A 20,163-nucleotide genomic window follows, 5' to 3' on the forward strand; every position below is an offset into this window, starting at 1 on the left:
CGATCAGATCGAGGTGGTGAATACTTGAATGGAGAGTTTCTAGATTATCTCAAAGAAAATGGTATAGTCTCCCAGTGGACTCCTCTATATACTCCACAATTAAATGGGGTATCTGAAAGGAGAAATCGAACTTTGTTAGACATGGTTCGGTCCATGATGAGCTATGCGAATCTTCCAGTATTCCTATGGGGTTATGCACTGGAAACCTCAGCATATTTACTGAATAAGGTGCCTTCCAAATCTGTTTCTCAAACACCATATGAGATATGGAAAGAAAGGAAACCGAGTCTTAAACACGTTAAGATTTGGGGATATCCAGCTTATGTCAAGATAGTTGACCCAGATAAGTTGGAATCTCGATTCATAAAATGTAATTTTGTGGGATATCCTAAAGAGACTTTGGGGTATTACTTTTACACTGATCATTGGGTGTTTGTCTCCAGACATGCTACCTTCTTGGAAAAGGAGTTTATCCTTGAAGGAAATAGTGGGAGCAAAATTAAACTTGATGAAGTTCAAGAAGTACAAACTACTACGGATCAAGTGGAAACACCTGTTCAGATTGAACAACCTTCTGTGGAACAGCCCATTCGTAGGACAGGGAGAGTGTCTCGCCAACCTGAGAGGTATTATGGCCTTGTCATTGAGAATGACAATGAGTTGTGAGTCATTGATGATGACTACCCTGTGACCTATAATGAGGCTATGAGTAGTGTTGACTCAGAGAAATGGCATAGTGCCATGCAATCCGAAATGGAATCTATGTATACCAACCAAGTATGGACTCTGGTTGAGGCGCCTGAAGGTGTTAAGCCTATTGGGTGCAAGTGGGTATACAAAAGAAAGATTGGAGCAGATGGCCAGGTGGAGACCTATAAGGCCATGCTCGTGGCAAAAGGATTCAAACAAAGGCAAGAGATTGACTTTGATGAAACTTTTTCGCCTGTATCCCTGTTAAAATCAATTCAGATTTTGCTTGCGATTGCTGCTTACTACGACTATGAGATCTGGAAAATGGACGTGAAAATGGCCTTCCTCAATGGGGAACTTGAGGAGGAAGTCTATATGACATAGCCAGAGGGTTTTCTTTCCAAGGGAAATGAACACCTAGTGTGTAAGCTGCTGCGAACCATATATGGTTTAAGGCAAGCTTCTCGTAGATGGAACATCTGTTTTGATGAGACAATCAAAGAGTTTGGTTTTATCAAAAACATAGATGAACCATGTGTCTACAAGAAGGTTAGTGGGAGCACGGTAACATTTCTTGTATTGTATGTGGATGACATACTTCTTATAGGAAATGATATACCGATGCTATAATCAGTCAAAGTATGGCTATCAAAGAGCTTCACCATGAAGGACTTGGGAGAAGCATTATATATTCTCGGTATGAAGATCTATAGAGATAGATCTAGAAGAATGATAGGTCTTACCCAGGGTATATACATCCAGAAAGTGCTTAAAAGGTTTAGCATGGAAAACTCCAAAAGAGGTCTCATACCGATGAGCCATAGAGTGTCCCTTTCCGAAAAATGTCTCCTAAGACACCTGAGGAAAGAGAGCGTATGAGTAAGATTCCTTATGCTTCAGCAATAGGATCTATCATGTACGCGATGTTGTGTACAAGGCCTGATGTTGCTTATTCAATTAGTGTGATGAGCAGATATCAGTCCAATCCAGGTGAAGACCACTGGAAAGCAGTGAAAAGCATCCTTAAGTACTTGCGAAGGACTCAGGACATTTTTCTTGTTTTTGGTGGTGAATCTGAGTTGAAAATAGAGGAGATGTCAATGTCGAGAGAGTTGACACACATAACAACGTAGCAGACCTACTCACAAAGCCACTTTCTCATAGTCACTTTGATCATCATAAAGACAAGATGGGTATTAGATACCAGAGTGATTGGCTTTAGTACAAGTGGGAGATTGAAAGAGATATGTCCTAAGTCCAATCATGTATGAGGATTTAGGAATAACTTTTATGTAATCTGTTTTGATTTCATTGATATTAATAAAAGACTTGTTTTGTTTTTATTGCGGGCTCTATCTATTTAAATATTTAAATAAGATATACCACAATTTAGAGTAAAGCTTTTTATGGATTGTGATGAGATCATAATAATGAGACCTAAAAGATGATAACTCTAAACTTAAATAGTTCCTGGTCGTAGGATTACTATCTGGTAATTAATAATCCGCAAAGATCGGTAAATACTATGTTTGCTTCATTATGAAGGATGTCTGTTCTCATAGACATTTGTGTAGTGACACTATAGCTAGTATATAGGTGCTTATTATAGAATAAGTTCACTGAACATGACTCACACAGCTGAACAACTGATGGAGTTCACTCACGTGTCAGCAGTTGTTCACATAGTGATAGTTGTACAAGTTCCTTAGACTTGAGGTCATCATAGTCATCTTGTGTACACTGAACTATGCTTTGGTTTAGTTCTTAGTCTCAAGGGACAATTATAAGGGATCTACTGGGTATAGGAATTTGTACACGAAGATAGTGTATGATCAATAAAGGATCTACCCCTTCCAGTGTAGGAAGAGAATGTTCAATGTTGATCCACTTATGTTAGTTCAGGAATCTCTGGCCAGAGTGAATGAAATTAGAAAGGAGTTTCTAATTTACATTAAATAGAACTAAGCATAGTGAATGGGAAAGCAAGTGATTAAATAAGATAGGCTTGACACAAGTTCCATGCCTTGTATTTAATCGTGACATTGCAGGGTAGAAGGAATTAATTATACGGTAACTACTCACTGAATAGGTTCTTGATATTCTAAGCAGTGAATTTGTATTATCCGGATAGTCGCGATATGCTGAGAAGTACCCCTCACGATGTATAATTAATATGATTAATTAATTAATCATATTTAATGAATTAGAGAATTTATATAAATAATGATAAAATAGTTTTTATTATTATTTATTTCTACTACTGGCTTAATATTGAACCTACAGGGTCACACCATAAAAGAGAATGATTTAATGGTGGAGAAATTAATTAATAATGGCTGATAATTATTTATTTATGAAATAAATAATTAATTGGCAAATTTAATAATTGATTAAATAAGATTTAATTGATTATAAATTAAATTAAGAAAAAGTTCTTAATATTATTAATTAAGAATTTAATTTTTGGAAATTAAATCAAGTGAGAGAATTATTTCTAAAGAGTTTAGAAAAAGGATTAATAATTAAAAGGTGTTTTAATTATTAGTGAGAATAATAAAGGGTTAATAATAATAATATTGTATGGGAAAATTTTCAGGTGAAAATTTTGCCTATAAATATACTATTATAGACCCTATTTTTGCCTCAACCAAAAAGATATACAAAACCCTAATTCTCTCCATCTCCTTCTCCTTCATTACATCGTTTTCTTGGTGGATACCGGTGGAGTGCTTCACACTTGAGGAGCAGCTGCTAAGGATCTCCGTTCATCATTTTTGGATCACCATTAAAGACCTCCATCTTTCCATTAACGTAAAGCTTCTTAAGGTGAACATACTGAACTATGAATTAAATATTATTTTTCGCATGGATCCTGCGGAGGGTTTCGTTTTTTTAAGATTTAAATTTACGCTTTCGTTGCGTTTATGTGCTAAAAACCCTTCACATGCATCTCTGAAATGTGGCCGGTGCACCACGCAGACCAAAAGAAACTCGTCTGAAGGAGAAAGTACCAAATGGACAAGTGAAGGTAGTCTTCTCCTGATAATCTGGAGTGATACAAATCTGATTGTAACCCGAATAGCCATCCAGAAGACAGTAGTACTCGTGACTAGTTAATCTGTCAAGCATTCAATCAATGAAGGGCAAAGGGAAGTGATCCTTCCTTGTGGCTTTGTTCAGCTTTCTGTAGTCCATGCAAACTCTCCAACCCATGATTGTTCGTGTAGGAATAAGCTCATTCTTCTCATTTGCTACCACAGTAATACCACATTTTTTTGGCACACATTGAACTGGGCTCACCCATGAACTATCAGAAATAGGATAGATGATCCCTATATCTAGCCATTTAAGAATTTATTTCTTCACTACTTCCTTTATGATCGGATTGAGCCTTCTTTGCTGCTTGACTGTAGGCTTGCTACCTTCCTCTAGCAGAATTTTATGCATTCAGTAAGAAGGGCTGATTCCCTTGATATCTGTTATAGTCCATCCAATTGTCGATTTAAACTCTCAGAGAATCCTCAGAAGCTTTTCCTCGTCACTACCTGAAAGGTCAGATGCAATAATAACAGGCTAAGTAGATGAATCACCTAAAAACGCATACCTCAAATGCTCAGGTAAAGGCTTAAGCTCAAGAGTAGGAGCTTCCTCAATAGATGGCTTGAGGCGTTTAGGAGCTTTGTTCGATTCCTCCAATCCAAGAGATTCAAAAGGCATATCTATCTTCCTCTTCCAGGGAGAAGCATTCAAATACTTCAATTATTCTTCACCTTCATCATCTTCACTGTCTGAATTTCCCAATAAGGCTTTCTCTAAGGCATCGGACCTTAGCAGTTGATCAAGTTCTGAAGTAACCACAGAATCAACCAACTCCACTTTTAGGCACTCCACATTTTCCGTAGGAAATTTCATAGCATTGAACACATTAAAAATAACATCCTAATCCAGAACTCGCATCGTAAGCTCACCCTTCTGCACATCTATCGAAGTTCGGCCAGTTGCCAAAAAAGGTCTTCCCAAAATTATGGGAATCTTCTTATCCTTGTCGAAATCAAGAATTACGAAATCAGCAGGGAAGATGAGTTTATCAACCTTGACCAAGACATCCTCCACAATACCTCGCGGATATGTAATAGAACGGTCGGCCAACTGCAAGGTCATATAAATCGGTTTTGGATCAGGTAAGTCCAACTGCTTGAAGATTGACAAGGGCATCAGATTGATGCTAGCTCCCAAGTCACATAAGCATCTGTCAAAAGACACTTTTCCAATAGTACACGGAATAGTGAAGCTTCCAGGATCTTTAAGCTTTGGAGGCAACTTCTGTTGTAGCACAGCACTGCATTCCTTCGTGAGAGCGACAGTCTCTAAATCATCTAGCTTCACTTTCCGAGAGAGAATACCTTTCATAAACTTTGCATATCTAGGAATCTGCTCAAGAGCCTCAGCGAAAGGTATGTTGATATGAAGTTTCTTGAACACCTCCAGAAACTTCTTAAATTACTTGTCCAACTTTTTCTTCTGCAGCCACTTAGGGAAAGGCGGTGGAGGATAGATTTGTTTCTCCCCTATATTACCCTCAGGAGGAGTGTGCTCAACAGTAGTCTTCCTTGGTTCCACTTTTGCTTCCTGCTGCTCTACTTCTTCCTCAAACCCAGCTTCTTCAGTCAACTCTTGAGTTTATTCGGGATTCGCAACCTTTCTAACGTGATTGCCTTTACCTGCTCCTTAGCTTCCTTCCTTCCTGGCACTTCAGTGTCACTAGGCAATGTACCAGGTTGACGATTTAGCAAGGCATTTGCAATTTGTCTGATTTGATTTTCCAAGGTCTTGATATAAACATCTTGGCTTTTGCTCATAAGCTTCAACTCCTCTAATTCAGATTTCTCATTAGCTTGTTGTACCTGGAGTTGTTGTCTTGGTTCATATTGTGGTTGCTGAAAACCTGGGGGGTTGTACTGCTTATCTAGATACTGCTGATAAGGCTGTTGAACCGCATTCTGAGCGTTGCTCCAGCTGAAATTAGGATGATTGCGGTTGTTAGGATGATAGGTGGTTGGCACAGGTTGCTGCGATCGCTGAAAATTGCTTAAGAACTAAGCGGATTCACTAGAAATTGTGCACTAATCAGTCTCATGGGCACCAGAACAAAGCTCGCAGATACTAACAATTTGATTAACTCCATAATTAGCCAAAGTGTCCACCTTCATCGTCAACGCCTTAAGTTGGGCAGCGATAGCAGTTGTTGCGTCCAACTCTAGAATTCCTATAACTTTTCCCTGAGTCAGCCTCTGGGAAGGATTCTGGTATTCATTAGCAGCCATCAGTTCAATAAGTTCATAAGCTTCAGTATAGCTCTTAGCCCACAAGGCTCCTCCTGGTCCTGCATTAAGCATGGGTCTAGAAGTAGCACCAAATCCATTATAGAAATAGTTTATAATCATCCAATCAGGCATGCCATGGTGTGGGCACTTCCTTAGCATCTCCTTATATCGATCCCAAGCCTCACACAGAGGTTCTCCTGCTTACTGAGCAAACCGAGTAAGAGCATTCTCGATTGCAGCAGTCTTCGCCATAGGAAAGAATTTAGTGAGAAACTTTTACGCAAGATCCTCCCATTTGGTGATAGACCCTGGTGGTAGAGAATGTAACCAACACTTAGCCTTGTCCCTCGGAGAGAATGGGAAGAGTCGCAGCTTGATAGCATCTTCAGTCACATCATTGAACTTGAAAGTGTCGCAGATCTCGATGAAATCCCTGATGTGCATGTTGGGGTCATCTAAATCGTGCTTGACTTTATCTCAAAAGTATTAGCCCTGATGGATGGTCTGATGATTCTAGACTGAATATCATTGATCTTAGGCTGAGAATAGTCCATCAAAGCCTTCAGAATTTCTGCTTGATCTCCCATCGCTACTACAACTGGTTCTTCAACTTTTTCTTTTTCCTCTACCTTCTCTTTGTCCTCGAAAACTTCCCTACGAACCACTATCGCTTCTTCCTCGGCTTGATCCAGATTTCTCTTACGTGTCTGAGAACGCGTATGCATACACGCTCGCTAGATCACCTGAAATAAGAAAAGGAAACAGATAAGTAACAATGTCCGAGTCAATGAACTTTAATGACCACTGATGGAAAATACATAAACTAAAAATTAACTCTGCAGTCCCCGGCAACGGCGCCAAAAACTTGTTAGTCGCTAAATACGCACTAATAATACACGCAAGTATACGTGTTCAAAAGTAATATAGAATTCTTTCTAGTTCATTCCCACAGAGACTGGCTTTGGTTAACTAATTAATTTATGTACTTGAGCAACAATGTACGGTTATTATTCAATGCTAAGATGATAACAAATTGAGGTTGTTTATAACTAAGAATTAAACTAACAATTATAGCTACGAGAATAAGATTGACTAAATTAATTTATATGACAAACATGGGAACCTAACTTCATTAAATACTTCATCCAGTAGCCTTATTATTCTTAACCTTAGCATGCAATGATGATGTCACTAATCAGATAACATGAAACTGATAACCGCCAACTTTCGTTGCACGATTACCATACTACCAAACATCCACAAAAGAGATAGAAGCTAAATAGACACCAATTTAATTGAGACCCTATATATCTATGGAATTTGACAACATAACGGTTTAAGCACAATTCATCTATCTTGATTACACAGGGCAAGTAAGATGGTTAAAATTACCCACATATCATGCATAACAAATACATGAACCTATGCTAGCATGGCAAGTTCTAAATCCTTAAATTCACTTTCGCTTCATTAAGAATTTACACACTATCTTATAAGTTCGCGACGCTTATAAGACGAATACGCACAACCAATACTAGGCTATCATACAATCACCACAACCAAGGTATCGAAACAATTTAACTAAAGAAATCCATAAATAAATCCGTTAGAACCCCACGATAAAGATTAGCCCATAATCGGACTCATCATCAACGTGAGTTCCGATGAAAGCATGGTATCATAAACATAGTCTTTATAACGAATAAATAAAACCAAGTACAAAACAAGATTAAGGATTAAGGTTCACAAATAAGAAAACTAGCATCCAAGTTACAACTTAAAACAAAGATTCACAAGTAAAAACAAGATCTTCTTCTTCTTCATTAAATTGTGCTAAACGGTCTTCTTACGGCTCTCCTTGATATGTCTCTAGCTTGATATCTTATTAAAAATGACCTAAAGTTATTTATATAGTAGCCCTAATCAACAGAGAAGTTTTCCACTTTGAATTAAAATAGAATTAGAATTCTGCACCCCGACCTCGCGCGACCGCGCGCTTGATCAGCACGGGCGCGCTGGCTTTCTGGACTTCGGGTGCGGCCACGCACTTGATCAGCGCGGGCGCGCTGGGCTTCTGCCAAAACTTGACTTCTTTCTTTTTCTTGCAGATTTGAGCCGACTTTCTACGAGCTTTATTCCAACACCACCTTGACACCAATTTTTTTGGCTAAATTGAATATATATAAAAAAGACTAAAGAATATACAGGGATGACCCTGGCTCCAGGATAAGCCCTAGAGGGGGCTATCTCTAAGCAATCTACAAGCAAGATTACAGATAGAAAGAACAAAATAGGGAGATCATCTAATCTAGCCAAATACTATAATGGTGAATACAAGTCTGTTTCAAAAACCAGATGGAGGAGTGGAGTTTTTTTTTGATATCAATGAGCATTCCTTCAAAAAGCTTTGCAGGCCCATGGTTTCCTTTGTTGTGAAGTCTTGCATTTCTTTCTCGCCATAAATGATAAAAAAATCTATAGGGATAAGAGAGCTAGTTGACGAATGCAGCAGGGACAAGGGATGCCCATTGATGTATAATATCGGCCCAGGAGAAGTATTGGCTAATAGAAATACCAAGCATGGACGCCAAGCGACATAAAATATAATGACTGTAAGGGCATTGCACAAATAAGTGATTAGCAGTTTCTAGGCCTTCCGGGCATAGAAGACATTCTCGAGACAGATCAATATCGAAAAAAGCTAATATGTCAAAAGTATACAGTTTCCCCAAAGCCAGAATCCATTTCAAGTGAGCATACCTGTTGATGGCTAATCTGTGCCAAACAGACGAGTGCTAAGGGACAATAGGGAAATGAATTCTGAAAGAGTCCCAAATTTGCCAAGTTTTGAGTTTGTGAAGGGGTCTATCAATCCATAATATACAGTCTTCTTTGTGAGAATCGACTTGGGGGTAATAAAAGTGCTGCAACCAGAATTGGAGGAGCGGTCGCCTGTGTTGAAGGCGAGAACTGGGACTCGGTAAAACCCAGGAGCCCAAGGTGAGAATAGAATGAACCGTAGCTGTAGATGTAGAACTTGCTTGAGACCAAATTAGCACCAAAACAATGCTAATTCACCTGATTACCTAGATAATGCCTGAAATGCAAAAACACTAGAAAACACATTAAAACACTTAACAACTTGAGTACAAATGCATCAATTTTAAAGCTTATTAGAGCATAATAAAGTGTCATAAACGCCACTCAACACTCTCTCTCTCCCTCCCCCTCTCTCCCTCTCCCTCTCTCAATTTCCATGGCTCTTACTAAAGTTGTTGCTTCCCAAATTGAAATGCCCCCAAAATCAAATACTCTATTATATGGATATTATAATTTCTTCTATATGGATATTAGTAATACTCTCCTGGAGAGATTTTCGTGTATAGTGGTGTGTGTGTGTGCTCACGCAAATATAAAAAAAATTAAATAAGAATTTGCTTAACTATCCCGAATTCAAACTTTTATTATTACAAGTTTTGAAATTTATTGTTGATGCAAATACGGAATAAAACAAATATTGTGGGACTGTATGATAAAGGTTTATGAATGATCTGATATATATAGCATTGTAAATCCTAACCGAATGTGATTTTTTTAGAGTTTAGAATCTATGTATTTTGTAATTACTTTGTTGCGGTGATAGTGGTAGCGATATTATTATTACCTACACGCACAATCATTTTATTGAGCTTTCATTCCCCTAAACATACATGTTACCTGATTGGTGTCACCATTAAATTAACTCGCTTTTGTTATTATGGCATGTCTTTTTATTTTATAGGTAAAGCTGCCATATTGGAACTTGAAGTTCTAAGTTATGGGGAGTCGCCTGATGAACCGATCTGCATTAATCGACAAGTTTCTAAGCAAATGACTGAAGTATATGTGAGTTAAATGCACTTTAATTACCAAATATCATTTTTATGCAGGTTGACTCTATATTTACGGGGTGCAGGTGGCTTCTCAAAATCACCTCACCCATATTCTTACACTCACTATCAAGCAAACCGGAATCAAGCAAATAGGCACGTGACTTTTAAACATCCTAAAAGTTAGCCATTTGCAGTTTATGAGGAATGTATGCAGCCCTCCCAGGTATGTCACCTATTTTTACATCCGTTGCCTTAGTGGGATACATTTAGTTTTGGTGCTAACTGTTAAGGTCCATTTATTACTCAAGTGTTGAGTCACTTCTGTAATAAGGGGTAAAAAATAGGTTTTTGAGGATGTTTTGTCTTGTGGCAAGAAACTCTCTGAAGTTATTATCACAAAAGACCTATGATTCTCATCGGATCCTTTTTTGAAACCAAAAGACAGGTTCATTTGTGTACTGTCAAATACAATATATATATAGAGTAGTCAAATAAACAATAATATGGAACATTACAAATAGAACAACTTATTTAAAATTATAGAACACCGCTAACCTCCATTGGTGTAGCCGAAGCCCCGTTTCGAACAACAGGAAGGTCTCCAATTATATCCTTCACAGTTATAGCACAAAACGGGGCACCAGTTGCAGTGCTTCGGGCAGCGGAATATTGCACACCTTTGCTTAAGGAAATTTTAAGTTTAGGGCCAGCAAAAATGTGCATCGGTTCTGGCCACTCAGGGAGAATCTCTTCAGGGGAGGCTTCCCATATAAATGCACATTTGCGGCTTTGGGAAACTCCAGAAGCCCCAGCTTCTAGGATCCCGAACCGTACCTAAACAACATAAAAACAAACAATTACTTTAACAGTTCCTTCTTCGTTTATAACCTTCTAAAATGTGATTGGTAGAAGTATCTTCCGAATTCAATCATGGTTGAGGTGTCATGATCTGTTAACAGGGTTAATTTTTTCATAATTATAAGCTGCACATGTATGAAACTTGTAGCTGATTCAAGCTCATTATTGGATTTTATTATACAATTTGATAGGCTGATTTTGTATCTCTAGATAGGAAGTTAAGTAGGCTGTTTTACTGGCAGAATATTATCAACAAATTTCTCAAAGATCCTAGGGTGTAGAGGAAGATACTTTAAATAAGATTTCCTTGTATGCAAACCTCTCAATATTGACCATTTTTAATAAGCATTATGTGAGAAAACATGTAATCAAAAAAAGATAAATGTGTACCTGATAGCCCATTTCTAGGAGGGAAGCCAAGGTTAAACGAAATGTTTGTCCTTTGTTGAAGGATACAAAGTTTCTCACGTTTTCCAGAAGAAAAAATCAGGGCCGATAGTATTCGAAAAAAGACAAGAAGGCTAATATCATTTCATATTGGACCTTACTCCAAGTGCTCTGATTGAACCTGTTCATCACCGAGAAACCCTAAAAGGTGACCTTAAGTTAAAACCTTAAGGATCTACCTCAATAACATTTCTCAAATCAGCTTTATTGTGTAAGATTGATGAAGATAGATATTTGTACTTGACATGGAGGCCATAGAGTAGTCCATTTAATTTGTGAGCATATATGTTTAAGTTGATAATAAGATATTACTTGTGACTCTGACCCCTCAAAATTTGTTGCCAGAAAAGCCAATGCCAACTCTAGAGATCATTTAGCATAAAATGGCTGGTCAATTGTCTGAACTATATTGAACAAGTTCAATTTCCGCAATCCCTGCATGACAAGCTTCACGAAGTTGACTCCCGTATCAATGATGCCAAAGAGAAATTAAAAGAGCTGTACGCCCTTGGAATATGGATGGTGACAGAGATTTACAGGGATATAGAACTCATGGCTTATAATCATGTATTCCAAGTTTGGTGTCATCGTACTTCACTTTGTTTAAACTGTCCTTGATATTTAATATAAAATATATCATTATTACTATTATGTTACTTTAATTAATGTAATGGTAGAAGTTCTATTACTTCATTGTGGAGTTCTTATATGACTTAATTGTCTAATAAAATTGCTTAACAGGGTACACCATGATATATTGGTAGTCTTTTTATTAATTCCAAACTATTCTGCTTGTGAGCAAACAGGCACACTTCATAAAATATCATACTTTGAAAATTAGAGCAGAATGTAAGTGGAATTCACGGCTTCCAAGAAAGCAATTTGGTTGCTCTGGATATTACTTTCAATATGGATTTATGCAGGAAAAGTTAGTGGTGGTGGTGGTAGGAGTTGCGGTCCTTCAACCTAATTGTGTTGCATTCTTTCGCAAGCCTTCAGGGAGATGCTGTAATGGTTGGCATAATTTCTACATGTTCTTATAGTTTGGTTGTCGGATTTACTTTAAGCATTGGCCCTCACTACTTACATGTTGATTTTATCTATTTTAAATCATCTAATGCTCGTCTCTGTACATATTCCAATAGCTTTAGTTTCTAATTATACCCTTTTAAGTCTTTTGATTTCTTGGTGTAACCGTAATTCTATAATATGGTGGTGACTCTTTGTCTAGTTTCTTCTGCTTTAAACTAGCATTACTGTCTGAATCACCTACTTGATTGTTTAGGTGGAGGAAGAAATGCTGGTGCGCAAGTTGCATTTTGGTAACTTTTCTACTTGTTCGCAGGCTACGTCAATATTACTTGATAAGAAGAGGAAAGATGTGTTTGCTGACAGTAGCTAGGATGTTCTGTATTATTATTAATACTTTGTAATGTTCGGATGAATTTCAAGTTGACTATGTATTCAATCCTTAATGTTATATTTTGATCAAGTGAAGTAGATTTATATTTTATTACATTTTCAAATTCAGAAAGTGTAACCAATATTACATTTTGTTATGTTGGTATAAACAAGAAAGATTGTTATTAAAAATATAAGAGTGTAACAAGAATTTAACCGTACTACAATCTTGTGTTACAATAGCTAAAATGGTGTTACAAAATAGTCTATTCCAATATATTTTTGGTGTCACTAAAGGGTAATGTGTGTTCCAACAGAACTGTGGTTACACCTTCAACTTGTTACCATAGAAATAGAAAATATAACTATAGGTACTATATTGTAACACATTGAGAGGTGTTGCCAAATTTTCAAAAAGTGTAACCGTAGACACCTATTGTAGCAGAGGCAAATCCAGCACCCCCAAAGTTTCAAAAATTGTAACCATAGCCAGTTTTTTTGCTTTAGGTAACACTTTTGACCATTTTAACACTTTTTTTTGTGCTGCTACAGGTCAAATATGGTGTAGTGCCAGTTCATTGAGATTATTGAAGTTTAGATGAGAAAGCTTCTTGTACCAATTCCAACTTTCATCTATTGATGCTTTGTTTACCAGACAAGTTTCTAGACCATTAATATTTGCATGAAGTTTGGCTTCGTAAAGGTTTCCATGTCTGTAATCTTTGAAAACAGTTTTCCTTGTGATCTTATGAACTACTTCACAGTACGTATCATAAAACACGACATAGAAACCTCTGTCAGTGATTTACTAATCTGCCACTGACATATTTCCCTACTTAAGCTCTAGAAACTTCAACTCCATTTGATCCTGAATAAACTGGGGGAAATACTTCTCTAAAAATAGCTCCTTGAATCTATCCCATGTAACATCATTTGTACCTTCCAACATCTTAACAATTTCTCACCAGTAGGTGCCTTCATTCTTCAAGTAATAACTTTCAAATTCAGTCTTCTGCTCCTCTCTCACTTTAACTAAGGCAAACGCCTTCTCAATTTCCTTCAGCCAGACTCTTGCCTCAATAGGATCTACAAAACCCTTAAACTCCAGTTGATTCACCGCCTGAAAGGTCTTAAAGGTTACCTGAATGTTGGTCTGCTTCTGCTGTTGTTGAGTCTGGTGAACTATCTGTTGAGCCAAGATCTGAAGAATCTGGGCTACAGTTGGGTCAATGGGACCTGGGTTGGCATTCTGGTTGTTGTTGTCTTGGATGTTGTTGTTGTAGTTGTTGTAGGTTTCTTCATTCTGGTTGGTGGAACAGGAATTTCTTCTGGGAGACATTTTCTGTAAAGAATCAAACAATTTATTTAGCCTTTAAAACAAAATCTTTTTTATGAAAAGATTTTGTAAAACAGAAATATCTCTTTTTTAAAACATTTTCAATAGTTGAACTAAGTAAATTGCATGCTTCTTTACAGAATGTAAACAGTTAAGGGGAATAGGGTATATGTTATCACAAGAGTTTTATAACTGGTGTAATAAGATAAAACATGTATGGTAATTAAATGACAATGCTGGAAAGGAAAGGTACTGATATATATATCAAAGTTTGGTGGTACAAGCGCAAAATATTTTATTAAAGGCAAAGGTACAACAGGCCTATACCTTATTCAGTAGGTTTAGTTTATTCGCATTCCTACCAAAAGTCCGATAATACACACTACACACTATTATGCATATATTAGTCGTCACATCATTTCTGTTATGGAAACTGTGGTTCACCAAGCCTTTCAAAATCCTCCAATGCTTCTCTGGCCCACCCCATAAGAGCATCTGGGGCTACATACTCGCAGGTAGCTCCATGAAATCTAGCCTCAAGTATTCTAAGGGTCACCTGAATCTCATTCCGAAGCTCCTTTACTTTCCTGTCAACATCTATAGTCCTTATGATGTGCTGTAATTCCTGAATATGGGCCAACAAGGCCTCTCATTCTAAAAGAAGAGCCTCATACTTATGATATGGGACAAGGTGTGGAGTAAATTGAAAAGATGCACTCGCCATTGAAAGTCTGGTAGAGTCAGAATCAGCAGGTGGGGGTCCTCGAATAGGTGGTCTCACGCTAGGAAGTGGAATAGCTTGTAATGGTGCAACCGTCACAACTTGTACTATAGCTGACACCGGTGGAAGAGCAGGGCGTGGATCAGCTAACAGTTCTCCAACTGAAGGCTCCGAGTGATTAGATGATATCGAGATAAAGGAATCTGACATCACCGCTATCTGAAAATTACACTGCTAGATAAGAATCTTGCATCTCGTCACGAATCATACTAAAACCTACTATTTAGCCGCACTCAACCTCTCGACGTTCTATTTTTCCATTTATTAATTCTAATCTTAAGCCTCTACCTATTCCCGACAATCTAGGCTTGTGGTAGTGACTTTAAACCTTAGCTCTGATACCAAACTTGTGGCGCCCTCCAAACCCAGGTCAGAAGTTTGGGGTCCATGACACACTCACACATACCATATTTAAACCTGTTTATATAATAAAAATATATGCAATAACCCTACTTACCATATCCACGGATCGCAATAGTTCAAACTATGTCCACAAGCCACAATCTTATTTATTACAAATGTACCAATTCCCAAATTTATTTATCTTACATCTAAATTCAAGCTTTATTACAAATTTTTAACACATACTAAGCCACACAACTTCCACTAGCTTATTCCATTTCAACCTGAAAACCTAGCTTGCACACTCGACTGGGGATCCTCGCCACCACTCGTTTCCTTCTTAACTGGAAAAGAACACAAACAGATTCGCAAGAGTGAGCTAACTAGCTCAGCAAGTCATAATGACAGCATTGAGATTAGATAATGATCAATTAAAATGATAAAGGGAATCAAGTTTTCTGATAAGCAATGATTAGAATTGGATATTCACTTTCATTTTTAAAAACCAAGGTTAGGCTGCTGATCAGTCACGCACTAACCCCGAGCAAGGCTCCCAGCTTTACTCTATATACTTGATCCAAGGCACACATTGGCCTATTATGACCACGAATCTGGCCCGACCACGAATCTGGTCCATATTTAAAAACAATCCAATTCTATAATAATAATATGATAAATAATGTAATTCAATAAACTGAATCATAAACAACATTTATCTTGAAACATCAGGTGATTCACAACACCATGAAGGTATAACAAGGTAAACAAGGAGATTGACTATCAATCCAGGGAAAGATCAGAGTGTAGAAGACCAAGGGTTCAAAGGTTACAAGGAATGGTCTTCTGTTATACAAGGCATAAAGGTTCGTCTGTTAAGCAATCTCATATCAAAGATCAGTATGTGGTAGATATGTATTTGTGGAGTAGTATTGGATATGTGTGGTTCGTATCCAAGAATTCAACAATCAGTGGTTTACAAGAAATCAGGTTCGCGGCTCAAGTTCATTAAGAATCAGGGTTTAGGGTTAAAAATACTTCAAAGTACTTGCAATATAGAATAGGAACTACATGGAATAATTGTAACATAATAAAAAGAGTTCAAAAGTATTCGCAATTATACTACAAGAAAGTTGAGGGACACTTTCCTTATCAATTCGCTTTCACTTTACTAATATTTGTCAATTGGTTCCCACTCACTGACCACTTGCTTTCCCTTTCTACACCTCGCTTCCTATATTAGACATCACATATACTCATCAACACTACTTCCCATCTCATTCGATTCGATACAAGCTTTTATCTACCCTTCGTTTCACCCAAATCCGATGTACGGATTGAAACTTACAGCAAAAACAGTCAAACAATGCACATACAATCATGTTATACAACAATCAGATCACATATAGCACATAGCACGTAAGATATTTGAACAAAATAATTTTTCAAAGAAGATTCGGGGTAAAAATGATTTTTCAGGTATTTAATATGAATTTTTGAACATTTTTTGGAATTAAAATCGAGCTCCGAATCATTTTATAATTAAATAATAGAGTTCGAACACCCGAATCTGACTTTAAAATAATTTTATAATAATTATCGAGCTTTAAAAATAATATTTTAGATTTTTCTAGTGTGTGCCCATGGGCACATGCTAAGAAAGTATGACAAATTAGTTGTAAAAATTTGATTGGCGGAGAGCTCATTAATAATGATTGAGCCCCATGCATGCACAAAAATCCCCACCAATCAAATTTTTACAACTTATCAATCACACTTTCTTAGCATGTGCCCATGGGCACACACTAGACAAACCGATATTTTAAACTCGAAATTATTTTTCGGAATTTTTAAATCAAAACTAAATAATTAAATCTAATTATTAAATCAATTAAGATTAATTAATAATTATTTAAATTATTTAATCATTTATTAGCTAATTAATTGATTAATTAAAATGTTATGGATAAAAAACTAATATATATAATTGCTATATTTATTACTAAGGTACGTGAGCTCAAGGCCTTTAATGGCTGCTCTCGTGTTTCGTAGCTTAATTTTGCCTTTACGAGATGCCTACGTATCTCTGTGAATTAGAGAATCAAGCCAAAAAACGTAGTTCTGATGTGTGGGGTGAGGCCCCTTATATAGATGTTGGGAGTCCTTGAATTGAGCTTGGTATAAGAGACTTGATGGGCAAGTCTCATAATTAGAATGGACTTTGGAGTCCTAGATGGTAGGAAACTGATTCCTTATCCTTTTAGGTCCCCTTGAGGCTAATCTGCAAGGATTTATATCCTTATCGGGACTCTTATCAATAGCTGATTTTTCCCTTATTAATTAATTACGAAATTAATTAATATACAGGGTTTTTGGGCCTTCTTTGTTCCATCTAGCCTGATCTGGTCCATCAGGCCTGATCTGGTCCATCAGGCCTGATCAACATGTTAACCTTTCTGGTCTGAATGTCATACATCTTCTTATTGGGCCTTGCAGCCCAAACTGTAATATTTAATTATGCAATCAGGATTTATTCATCCCTATCATTTGCCCCCCAACTTTTGAGAAACCGTATAAGATTTCGCGAAAGTTAAGTTCAATTATTCCCTTACTGGGTATCGTTTTGCGTAAAGTGTGGAGCGACCTACACGTTTACAACAATTTACTTTTATTTCCTTTATTCAGGAATTATCTTAATTTTCAGGAATTCTTCCCTTGACTCTGGGATTTTTTCTTAATTTTCTGGATTTTTTCCTTTAATTTCTGGAATTTATCCTTATTTTTCTGGTATTTTTCAGATTTTCAGCCCTTTTTCGACCAGGATCCTAGTCAAAATTTCGACCTGGATCCTAGTCGAAAATATGGGTCAGTCTTGCAATTCTTGTCGAAGGAGTTCGACTAGGATCCACGACCTGGAATTCGACCAGGATTCTAGTCGAACTTTCTACCTGGATCTACGTCGAAAACTTACCCCTCTTTTCAATTCCTGGTCTTGAACTTTTCGACTAGGATTTCGACCAGGATTCTAGTCGATGTTTTGACCTAAATCCTGTTTGAAAATTCTCTGTTTCTCATGCTTCCTGGTCGAAGGATTTCGACTAGGATTCATGACCTGGTTTTCGACCAGGATCCTAGTCGATTTCGACCTGGGTTTTAGTCTAGGTTTTAAACTCCATTCTTGAAAAATACTTGGTTCATTTTGACCTCATTCCTGGTCGAAGCTTCGACCTCAATCCAGTCCTGTTATTTCCGTTGTTTTCGTGTGTCTAGTCGAAAAATTTCGGGCAGGATTCACGACCTGGAATTCGACCTGAATCCTGGTCTTTTTTACCCGTCATTTTCGGGTGTCTGCTCGAAAGATTTCGGGCAGGATTCACGACCTGGAATTCGACCTGAATCCTGGTCTTTTTTACCCGTTATTTTCGGGTGCCTGCTCGAAAGATTTCGGGCAGGATTCTCGACCTGTGATTAGACCTGAATTCTGGTCTTCCACTAGCTACTTCATTGGGCCTTACAACTTTTAGGGCTAAAATTTAGGTTATTACCTTTTCCAAATCCTAATTGGATTTGGGCCTAGCCTTCTTATTGGGCCTTAAATATTTACTGGGCCTCTTTATTGGGCCTTAAATCTTACTGGGCCTCTTTATTGGGCCTTAAATCTTACTGGGCCTCTTTATTGATTTAGAATTCTCTAGAATTCCTTTGAATTATTCTGGAATATTCCTTTTTTCTGGGCTTTTGTCCCTTCAACTTCCCTTTTTCTCTTATATAAAGGAGTAAGGAGAGGCTACTACTGCTCAGTTTCTCATTTCTAAGTTTTTCTTCTTTCTACTCCTGCTAAGTTTCTCAGAGCAATAACAGCAAGTTGGAGCTCAAAGCCTTTTTTAGGAGCACTTCTTCAAGTAAAATCCCTCCCTTTACTTCTTGCGTCTTCTTTCCATTATGTGCCTTTTTTAGGATAACACGTCTATGTGCCGCCCCCTTTTCAGATGGCTGACAAGAAAATGACTCGCTTGGCCAAAATGAACGTGGCTAGAAAGTCCAACAAATTCCCTATTCGATCAGGGTACACTTCTTTAATCAACATGATCAACACTCGAGGGGATGAGTACCCGTCTGATGCGCATCTGGACGCGCACGACCATATTAGTGCTTTGCGGGATCCCAAAGAGCTGGAAAAGTTGAGCAGCTGCTTCAAAATCAAGTAACCTTTTAAGCTGTTTCTTGCAGGTCCGGCCGATAGGGCCTGCCAGTAGAAGAAGGACGTATTATGCGTCTATAGGGATACTCTAAGGGCAGGTATCAGACTCCCTTTTCATCTGTTCATTCCTCTGTTACTGGCTGATGTGGGCATCAGCCCTTGCCAACTCCCCCCTAATTCTTGGAGGCTTATTCTGTGCTATCTGTCACAATGTACCAAGCACAATGTCCCTACTTCCGTTGCCATTTTCAGGAAAATTTTCCAGTTCAAAAACAGCCCTGATAAAAGTACGGGTTGGGTTTCTCTAAACCAGCGCCCCACTATTCCCCATATTGTGAACGGGAAGTCCATCCCTGACAACAACTTGGGGTGGAAGAAATATTTTTTGTTCGTCGTTTGGGAGGGTGGAGATTGGGGCACCCTATTTCGGTCGTCCTTTGGGCTTGTCGTCGATGGGAGCCCAAATGATATAACTTTGTCTGAGGAGGAGGCTGGAGCTTTCAACCTCCTTACGCAAGATAATGGGACTTCCCATTCTTGGGACCTTATCCGGGAGACCGTCCTGGTACAACACAGCCTCTCGCCCGTCCCTAAGAAAAGTAAGTTTCCTTCCTTACCTCTTTTTTATTTCCTTCATTTTTTATTCCGCTGATTCTTGAACTTATCTCGCTTGTCGCAGTGGCTGAGAAGATTGAGGAGGCTACCAAGCCTAAAGACCTGGAGACAACCAGGATGAAGAGGGCTGGAAAGGTCTTTAAAGACCCACGCCTTGGTGACCGCTTCCCTGAGTTCCTCCTCCAAGCAATGGAACCAGGCGAGGAAGGCCCCAGCCAAGTTTTGCGCACCAAGCAGAGGCCAGGGGCCTATTTTCAACCTGCTTGGGGGATCCGGGGCAAGGATTCAATCGTTGGCAG

The 20,163-nt window shown here is 38.0% G+C and overlaps 1 long non-coding RNA gene and 1 other non-coding gene across 2 annotated transcripts; both read left to right on the forward strand.

The window, feature by feature from the left end:
- The first annotated feature begins 6,144 nt into the window (after positions 1–6,144).
- Positions 6,145–6,251, forward strand: LOC141688077 (small nucleolar RNA R71). Its single transcript, XR_012561544.1, has one exon. It is a non-coding gene; the product is annotated as a small nucleolar RNA R71 (small nucleolar RNA).
- A 3,542-nt stretch (positions 6,252–9,793) lies between these two features.
- Positions 9,794–11,766, forward strand: LOC141682988 (uncharacterized). The gene is made up of 3 exons (XR_012560035.1): positions 9,794–9,899; positions 9,970–10,109; positions 11,537–11,766. It is a non-coding gene; the product is annotated as an uncharacterized LOC141682988 (long non-coding RNA).
- The last annotated feature ends 8,397 nt before the right edge of the window (positions 11,767–20,163 follow it).

The sequence above is a fragment of the Apium graveolens genome, chromosome 9, assembly GCF_009905375.1.
Source record: "Apium graveolens cultivar Ventura chromosome 9, ASM990537v1, whole genome shotgun sequence".
NCBI lineage: Eukaryota > Viridiplantae > Streptophyta > Magnoliopsida > Apiales > Apiaceae > Apium > Apium graveolens.